Below are 10,788 nucleotides of genomic sequence, written 5' to 3' on the forward strand. Positions count from 1 at the left end.
TGTCTTTGAGGCAGTAGAGATCTTTCTAAAGAATTAAAAACATTTAATGACAAAAAAAGATACTAATGTATAAGATTATACACCCTGGCTCATAAACACCTCATGATGAAATAAGGAGCTGCTATTTTGGTCGAGCATCTAAAATTTGATATAATTGTTGTCTTTGAGCAAAAAGAGGAGAGCTCTTCAGCTTAAAATTAACATTGATTTGGTAGTTGGTGTTCTTGAAGCAAAGGGATACCTTTCAAATTATGGAATCTTCTAATTTGGTCAATCTTTATTTTTATCATTAGCTCATCAATTTGTATGGATTTTTATACATGAACTATTTATTTTGGTGTAGTGATTTTTCATTGAAGTAGTTAATATCTACATATCTTAGTGTTGTCTTTGATCTATCTCTTTAATTGTTCACTACTTTTGAAAAGGCATCAATTGATTTACTAATTTAGAAATCACATAATATCATAAATATTAAAGATGAAACAAGCAGTAAAATTTACTTAATTTCAGAAGAACTCCAAAACATTCTATTTTATGATCTAAACCATCGTATATATAAAAAACTGAAGATAAACGGCAACTAATTAACATAATAAAAAAGAAACTAATTAGTGATAGTAAAAGTTTCAACCTCTGGTTAAGTCATTACCAAGCATAACTCCAATTGTAACAACTCTAATTACCAACTCCACCATAATTATTAGTTCATCAACTCTCGCCCATTTCTATATCAAGGGAATTAATTAATCAAACTTGAAATGCTCGATCAAATAACACTTTTTGTTTCTTCTAGAACATCCCCTAACCGCAACTTTATTGCCAGCTTTAGCTCCTCCATCTGTTTATCTAAAGGTATTTTTTATCCTTGATGCATAACCTTATAAATTAGTATTCTTTTATTTTCTTTCTTATTCCAGGCTTCTAAATATTTATGGAGACCTCCCAATGCCTCAAATAAATTTTATTTCCCCCCAACATGATCACATTAACGATTCTCTATATTTCTAAAATTTAATCAATTATTTCTTCTATAGTTATGGACAACACAACGTTTTTTACAAGGGTAGTGGAGATAATAGATAATTTTTTCAAAGAGAAATTAGAAGATTTCCAACATGATCATGCTTAGGGAAAATAAAATGTCTTTGAGCCACTAAAAATCTTTGTAAAGAATAACAATGATTTAACAAATAAATAGTAATGTATAAGACTATGCACTCTGACTCATAAATGCCCCATGATAAATACATGGAGAAGTAGAAGTTGGCTATTAAGTTGTAGGTGGAGAATGATAATGAAGAAATATGGAGGTGCAATTTTGGTTGAGAATCTAAAATTTGATTTAATTTTTGTCTTTGCAACAGAAGAAGAGAGCTCTTCATCTTATAATTAACATTGATTTGGTAGTTGGTCTTCTTGATATAGGAGGATACCTTACAAATTATCTTATCTTCTAATTTTTTTAACCATTTTTTTACTATTCACTCATCCATTTATATAAATTATTATACTCCCTCCGTTTCATAAAGAATAACCTGGTTTGACTTGACACGGTGTTAAAGAGTATAAAGAAGACTTTTTGAATCAGGTTGTCCTAAATTAATGTTAGGCGAAATGTACAAAATTGTCCTTTGATCTTGTGGCCTTAATCATGCCGTATGGAGAGTTTTAATTAAAATCTTACCCAAAAAAAAAGAAAGAGATTATTCTTTTTGAAACATACTAAAAAAGAAAAGGAGGTCATCCTTTTAGAAATAAAGGGACTAGATGAATTAGTTATTTTAATTAAGTGGTTTTGAATTTATGTAGTTAATACCTACATAGCTATGTGTTCTCTTTGATCACTCACTTTCATTATTCACCACTTTATAAAAGGTATCAATAGAATTTGTATTTTAGACAATTCATCATATATTATTAAAAGTGGGAAGCTCCAACCTTCAAAGTTGGATTATCATTTTTCCCCTCCACTAAATAAAAAATAATTAATTAATTTCTTCAATACTAATAGTATGATTACATAATTGTAGAATATGAAGTCCAACAACTACACTTTAATTTTTTATTTGTGACATTATAATTATAATTAATTAAGTAAAATTAAATTAGAGTCAAAAAGAATAACGTATTAAACTTCAAATTTTTTGATTTTTTGAATTTTTAAATTAACATAAATATATCTATTATGACACAATAAAATATGAAACTCTTCAAATTTTGTGATTCTTTTAACTTTGAAACCAAAATAAATTTATCTATCATCATTCAATGTGCCCCATTTTTTGTAGGTGAAAAGACAATAAAATATCACTATAAATACTAGTTAATTTCTTTTTAGGTCATCCTATCATCTCCTGTTTGTTTTTCTTCTTTCCTAAATTATGATATGAATATATGTCGTCAAGAAGATAACAGGGAAGAAGAACAAATAGCTTCATTCTCAAATTAAAAGAGAAGCATTCTTATAATATAATTCAATTGTTAAACTTAACCGTAGAAGATATATCTTATATATTCTTTTAGATCTTTTTTTATGTTAGATTATGATATTAATTTCTTTTTCATTTTGTAGTTTAGGTATGATTGTCCATTGGACAAAAAGAATTAATTTAAATAAATAAATAATAGTGATATTAGGAGAAATAACAATGATTTTAATAAAAAGTCATACTATATATATATATATATATATATATATATATATATATATATATATATATATAAAATTGTGGGACTTACATTAAAAACACATGTCAAGAACTAATCATATATTTAGGTTAAAGAGAATCCTACAACTACCTATGTGGCGCAACCATAAGCAAGAATTTCGTTTTAATCATATATTTATATAAAATAGAACCCTAGGCTTGCCTATGTGGCGCAACCAAAAGCAAGAATTTCATTTTAAATTTATTTATTCCCTAAACTATCCTTCTTTTTTCATGAAAAGATTTGACTTTTTATGAATATTTGCGACTTTAATATATAATTATGACTTTTATCAAAAGTTGTGACTTTAACTAAGAGTTGTGACGTCTTTAGTTGTAACCTTTCTAATAAGGCACAACAAACATTTGTTCACACTAACCTTTGTTGTTTATATATAGAGGGATTTTTTCTTATTTTCAAAAAATTCCGATCTTCTTCTTTTACTTCCACAAAATGAAATATTCGTTTTACTTGCTCCAGTTGATTAACTTACTGACACCGCTATTTTTGTATTAATAAGTTGATTAACTTCCTGAAACCGCTATTTTTGTATTTATTATTTTAAGATTATTTTAAGAAGGTACAGATGATGTGGGCCAAAAGCCCAAAATAAAAGGGTTCAAATGTTGGTCCAGAAGGACAGAACCCATGTTTGGACTCAATCTCTCTCTCACTGTCTCACTCTCTTTTATTTTCGTTTGTTTATCTTCTTCTATTTGTTGGTAGTTTAAAATAATGAGAATCTAAAATCCTTCAAACGTCGTAAATGTTTTATCAACTTAAAATTAATTTCAAATGGATTCTAAAAGAACGAATAGATTTGCAAACAAATTCTCACTTATGTAGCGAATCAATTATTTTGTTTCGAAAAATTCTCAAAGCGATTATTATCTTAAAATCAAGTTATAATTATCATTTCTATAAAAGTAAATTAGTTTGTCGGATAATTGCACATTAGCACATATTTTAGGTGTCGTAACAACCTTCCTAAAGTATAAATTGGAATCTCCGAACCCCTTTAAAGTTTTCAAAATGATTTTTCGTTTTAAATCTTTTGAAAACATAGTCTCTTCTTCATTTTACCTGTAAAAATTAAGTGGCGACTCTCAAAATCTTATAAAAATATTGATTTCCAAAATCTTCGTATAAAACATATATTAGTGTGAACATTTCATTACATATATCATACTTCTCAATACTATAGCTTAATCAAATTCTGAGTCACTTTTGCCTTGATTCTTTTGAAGTACAAAGCTTACATTTATTGGAGTCTTCACCATATTAAAATCCAAATGCTTGAACTTTTCAAGTACCTTTTCAGTCAAATTAATAACTTCAATGACTATCATATCGAAGTTACTTTCTACCATATGCTTAGTAGCATTTATGTTAGAAATGTCTCTTTTGATGATCAATATGTCATCAACAAAAAAACAAACAATGACCTTATCGTTTTGAAATTTGTTTAATGTAAAAACATCATTAATCCAATATTCCTTTTTCTACACAGTTTGGTCAAACAATGCATGTTGTTATTTGTTTGCCATTTTTTAGTACATAAAGTTATTCAATAAGATTTAAAACTTTTTTTTTACCAAGAACCATAAATCACTCGTGTTGCTCTATGAAAATTTCTTCCTCCAATTATCCACTTTTAAAAAAAGGTATATTTTCGCGTCCATTTTGACAAATTTGAAGGTCATATACCACCACTTGAGCAAATAATATCTGAATTGATGTATTTCTAGCAAGTGAATATGTAATAACAAGATATGCCTTCTTATTGTCTAAAGCCAATAAAAAGAAATCTTTCTTTGTATTTGTTAAAAGTTCCATCAAGTCTCTTCTTGTTTTGTAGATCCACTTTAAACCGGAAAGGTTATTTCCTAGGGGAAGATCAACCAAATTTCAAGTATGATTGCTGAAGATTGAATATATCTTTTGAGTTCTTCTTTTGAAAAAGAATGAGTCCAAAGAGTGCATAGCTTGTACAAATATATGAGACTCATTTTCAAGAAGAAATGTTAAAAAATCAAACTCTACGAAAGTAAATTTTTACTACGCCCCTCGATAAATTTATCAAATACTTTCAATGTTGGTTCATTCCAAGGTTGTTTAGACTCTTTACCTCACTATATGACGGTTTGGAAATACGAAAATTAAATTAATATGATTTACTATTTGTAGTATATCAAATGAACATAAAATTCACAGTCTTAGGTCCTGTTTTTACCCATTTTTGAATAGCTCCCTCATTTACTTTTCTCATGTGGAATAGATTATATTGTAAATTGTTAGATCACTAACATTCAAGAGTTATTATTTATTTCTCCATTTCTTAAAACACAAAAGTTCTTTTTATTTGTTGGTACCTTTACTAAGAAATAAAACTTTTGTTCCTCTCTTTCTGCTAGACAAACATTGGTTGTTTTGTTTTGATATAATGATAGGATCCCACAAATTTTGTGGTAAACCTAAACCTATAAGTATAACATTCAACATTTCCTTCAAAATTTGAATTTTTTTTCGGCCAACAATTTCATTAAGTTAAGGAGAGTATGTGCAGTAATTTGATAGATGATTCTATTTTTCAATTATATTTCTGCAAAAGAAGATTCATATCCTCTACATCTACCACTTCTAATTATGACAACCTTTTATCCAACTTATTTTCAATTTAACTTTTATATTGTCTATATGTTGCTATTGCTTTATCCTTATCATTCAACAAATAGACATAACATTATCTAGTGCAATTGTCTAATAAAATTTATGAAAATCTAGTGCAATTGCCAACTAAATTTATGAAAATATAAGCTGATCAGTTTTTGCAAGGTTTTGGAATTAACATGTTCTAAGCATTCATGTAACCGAAAAATTTATTTAAGTAAGAAGAAACAATAATAATGGGTTTGAAAAGATTGTCCGCGAGGTAACTTTTTCGTACAAATATACTATTTCTTACTTTTAATAATTTTTATCAAAAACAGACATTGTTTTAGAGTCAACACCTTGCCAGATATCCTTAGATAGGACCTTTTCATAAAATTCAATTTATCATAGAATTAACCATGACCATAGTCTCTTGGGTCAAATAAGGACAATATGTCCCATTTGTTTGTTTTACAACACAAACATATCAAATCACTTTCACCAATTTTCATATCTATACAAATAGACATATCTTTTCACGAAAAATCACAATATTTCAACTGACACCTTTTCATCAAAGAATAAAATTCTTCTGAAAGAGTAATATTATTATATGGTTTTATACTAATCATAACATATACTAGTAAAATAACACTCAACGACTACAATATAAAATATACTCCAAGATGTTGGTGGAATAAATTTCTTATCTAGTACTTTCAAATTTAAATTAGATAGTAATACTAAATTTCTCTTTAACAAAAGTAAAGAACCCCCCCCCCCCCCCCCCGCCCATACACAAACACATTTTAATTATGTTCTCAAAAATATTTTTCAAGTGTTTGAAATTTCCACATATTCTTTTTTCATGCTTTGAAATTGTTTACCATCAAACAATAAATTGGCAACACCAAGCCTTCTGTTGGATATTTAGTCAAAGGATTCACCTATTGTAGGCTCAAAAATCACTAATTTTATGTTAGTAGTTTTTTTCCCTTTCTATCACAACTAAACACCACTTAGTATTAAGAATAATAATAATAAAGATTCAATCTTTTAATAATTGTTTCTAGTTCTTATAATTGTTAACAGGAAAAACCGTGAACTTTGATGACACTTTAACATTCTTCATATTAGTTTCACATTGCTAGTAAATCGAAAATGATTTTATCTTTTCCAAGTCATTTAGACTTAAGATTCTCGATGAAGAGTTTGTACTCTTGAAGTCAACATATTCATTAAAACAATGTATTTAACAAATTGGTGAAATTTTTATATTCTTCAAATCAATGCTGAATCTTATTTGTTCGTGATGTTGTTATACTCTTCAAGCCAAATGAGTAAAAAATGAGAGGATGGAATGTTTCCAAATTTAAGATACAATTAAATTTCACATATAGTAGAAAATTACACACAAAAAAATTCTACTCTAAATAGAATACATACTAATAGCATTATAGATATTTTATTAGATCATCACATAATGATCATCTATTCTAACATTTAATAAATAAATCTCATAACATATAAAGGATAGGAATATTAAAAATAATCAAGGGAGATAAATATATAACCTGATTTTTACAATCATTAAAATTTTATCTGTCAAAAATGATTCCATGCAGGTTACTTTTCTTGCTAATTTTTTCCTTTCCTTCCTAGTTTCCATCATATTCGAATTTTCCTTAAAAGACATTTAATTTCAACAGGAAAATAAACTAACCTTCAAATGTGTTAGGAGAAAACATATGTTCATTTAGTTTTTCTCATAGTTATATAAAACCAAGAATATAGGAAAAATAATCAAAGTGCACATATTATCATTAATGTAAAAAATACCCTTTTCTCATTAAAAAGATACCTGGAAGGGTTCAATGTTATAATACACTTGAGATGAAAATAAAAATAATCTTTCTCATCTATGAGAAACTTACCTCAAAAAATATATTGGAACAAAATGAAGTAGTACTAATGCATCCAAAATCTCTTCTATCTCTTCGAGAGACTCAAAAAACTTCATTTCCTACTTACACCTTTTGTCACAATCCATACCGTCGTGATTGGCACCCACACTAGCACTCAAGTGGGAGAACCATTGTTATAGCTGTCACGACCCAAAAATCACGAGTCGTGATGGCACCTATGTTTCCAACCGATAGGTAAGCCAACCTAACAAGTATCACCAATTCAACTTAAACGAGAAAAGATAAGTATCAAACTAATATCAAACATACTAAGTATTCAAAATAAATGCGGAATATAAAAAAAAACTACCCCAAGATTTAGTGTCAGAAGTACAAGAGCTTCTAGAATAGGATATAATTCCAAAGTAATATAAAAATCTAAATATAAGAAATACCCTATCAAAATAACAAAATAACCTAATAAATAGAGGTAGATTGAAGGTGTGAACGGCAGAATATCCCAAGCAGCACACCACAACTACAAATTAATAATACTCATAACCAATCTCAAAGAATGTGCCCAAATTGAAAGTCAATCTGCACCACAATAGAGTGCAGCAAGTGTAGTATGAGTACGAAACCACGTGTATCCAGTATATCTCATTCACCGACAACGAAGAAATAGTGACGGGAGTTTATATACAAAAATATATTTTTTTTTTAATTTATTTATAGAAGTCTATATTACACTTACCAGTCAAGTTTCATCAAATAGAGATAATCAAACATCAAGAAACATTCAACGACCAAATAAATCACATAATCATCAATAATGAAGGATGTCATGAGATGCAATGCAATATGACACCATGAAATGATATGCCTCAGAATACCCAGTACTCTCTCAACAATATATACATGTTACTCCTCGAAAATACATTGAGAGTTCATGACTCATGGGGGACTCGCGAGGTCCATATACCGACACGGATGATCTCAACGTGTCTGTGTGGACGATCTCAACGCACTATCATAATATCAAACAATTTCCGCACGAACGATCTCCACGTGCCCAAATTACAATCTAAACATCTCACTCTCCCCAGCGCGGACGATCTCCACGTGCCCAACTTATACTATGTCACATGTCTATGCATATGCACAATATTATTTCAATATAAGGGGATGATGATGCATCTCAATCAATCAATATCAGCACAATAAATAACCACCTAAATTATCACCACTATACGGTGAAATAAAGAAAACACAATCACACAAGGATCTCAAGTCAATAATATATCAGTTAATGCATATATGCTTTGGCAATTCACAAATTACAATCCGCATTCTGTAGCAGTCAACTTTCCGTTTTATAACAGCGGTACTCATATCAATGCCCTTTACACAATTGATATGAGGCCCCCCCCCCCATCTTTCTCCCTTATCCCTTTGTTTATTTTCATTTTTAATCTTTAATTAGGAAAATGTCCTTCAACAAGTCTAAAAGTCTTAACATACCTTGAATGCTGAATACGTGTCACGAATCTTCAAGATTTTTGCCATTCCTTTTAGTAAGCTTCAAATCGTTCCTAATCTATCAATTATGCAATATTTATAAGTAAACAAATTCGTACATATCCGTATTTTACTATATGTTTTTTCTAGACCCAAATCTATATCCAAGTTCGTAAATCTTGGTGTCACTAATATGCCAAGTCTCATATTTTTAAACTTCAACACTAAGGTTAAGTCTTAAATTCCAAAATATAATAAATGTAATGATATCCAAATACATCTAATATTTAATAACCTATCGCAGTATATTAAAACTAGATCCATATAACTTGAAGTAGTGAACCACTGGTTACCACCAGTGGCGACCCCAGAACAATACAACTCCCTTTCCCACTAATACCATCAAAGTGACCCCAATTATTTACCTTAAATTGATTAATCACAACCATTATAATTTTAATAATAATAATGTAACAACAAGCTCCACCCACCACGAAAGGACAAACTAAATTATTTGCTACTACTCTTTTATTTATTTATTTACTACCATATGTAATCCTTCCAAGTAACTAGATACTTCTACCAATTTACAAACCCCCTAGTCATTGTCATTATTATTAAAATTCTCAGTTATCAATTTAAGTGATAAAGTGCCCCTCCAAAAATCAACAAAAAGAAAACCGACATACATCTGTCAACTACTCTCTCAAAACTTCATATCTAACCCATGATCTAATAGTAGTAATAATAATAATACGGTGAACATACATTCATCATTAATCATATAAAGATCAAGAAAAATTTCAGTCGCTCTTACCTGCATATTCTCGTTTGGCCCTCGTGTTTCAGATTTACGCTTTGGCAGTTTCTAACCCTTATTCTCTTCTTCTTTAATAATAATAATAATAATAATAATAATTAAGTATTAAAAGTGACTAATCCCCACTAACTTAATTTAATTACATGGTCAAGTATTAAATGGATAAAATGAATTACGGATTTGGCCCACTAACTAGTAACTATATTAAATTATTTAGTCAAATTTTCATCAACTAGATACTATTAGTTACCGAATATTTCGAAGTTTCCATTTAAATTTTACGAAAAAGTTAAAATAGTTTCAGTTCTCAAAACGACCTAGCGGGTCGTTACATCATCTACCACTAAAACAAACGTTCGTCCTCGAACGGTAAAAGAATAGGATGTCAATAGACACTCAAAAAGTTAGAGATACCTGGACACTATGTTTGAATGGTACACCTTAGTATCCTCATCATCTAGATGATACTTCTTCAATATCAAAATCATTACTATTACACTCAACAATAAATAAAATAAAACAATATAACTCAGGTTCAACTTTCTTTTCTTTTTGAATCTCATCACACCCTTTATGAGTGAAACCTTTAACAAAACATGTTCTCCAATCATGAACTATAAATCACGAACTTTTTAATATGTATAACCCTCACCTGTTTTTTTAAGCGATGAGAAACCTATCTTGAAGGACTTGACCTTATATAAGAATTCTCTCAATCGATCAGTGTCCCACAACCTAATAAGCTCAATACATCATATTTACCTTTTGGATATCAATATGTCCTACCATGCAATATCTTGAATGACGCTATCTCACTATTCAACTAATAATTGTTGTTCTATGTATACTCTGCTAAAAATAAGAACTTGTCCCAATGACAACCAAAGTTTCTCACACACGCCTGAAACATGTCCTCTAAGACCTAAATAGTTTATCAACAGACCATCAAATTGAAGGTGAAAGCTTGTAATAAAATCCAACCTAGTACCCAACTCCTTATGCATAGACATCCAGACATGAGATGTCTATTATGTACCTCAAATAAATTTAAAATGGGCATCTCATACAGGTAACTATCTCCTGAATGTAGATCTATGCTAACTTATCCAAGCTAGAAGTAATCTGAACTAATATAAAATATGTACACTTGGTCAATCGGTCCATTATAACCCATATAACGTC

The 10,788-nt window shown here is 29.2% G+C and overlaps 1 long non-coding RNA gene across 1 annotated transcript; it reads right to left on the minus strand.

Moving 5' to 3' along the window:
• Positions 1 to 7,187: 7,187 nt before the first annotated feature.
• LOC138340824 (uncharacterized) lies at positions 7,188 to 9,669 on the minus strand. The gene is made up of 2 exons (XR_011213670.1): positions 9,604 to 9,669; positions 7,188 to 7,533 (listed from the first exon to the last, which is right to left on the minus strand). It is a non-coding gene; the product is annotated as an uncharacterized lncRNA (long non-coding RNA).
• Between the last annotated feature and the right edge of the window lie 1,119 nt (positions 9,670 to 10,788).

Source organism: Solanum lycopersicum, chromosome 1 (genome assembly GCF_036512215.1).
Source record: "Solanum lycopersicum chromosome 1, SLM_r2.1".
NCBI lineage: Eukaryota > Viridiplantae > Streptophyta > Magnoliopsida > Solanales > Solanaceae > Solanum > Solanum lycopersicum.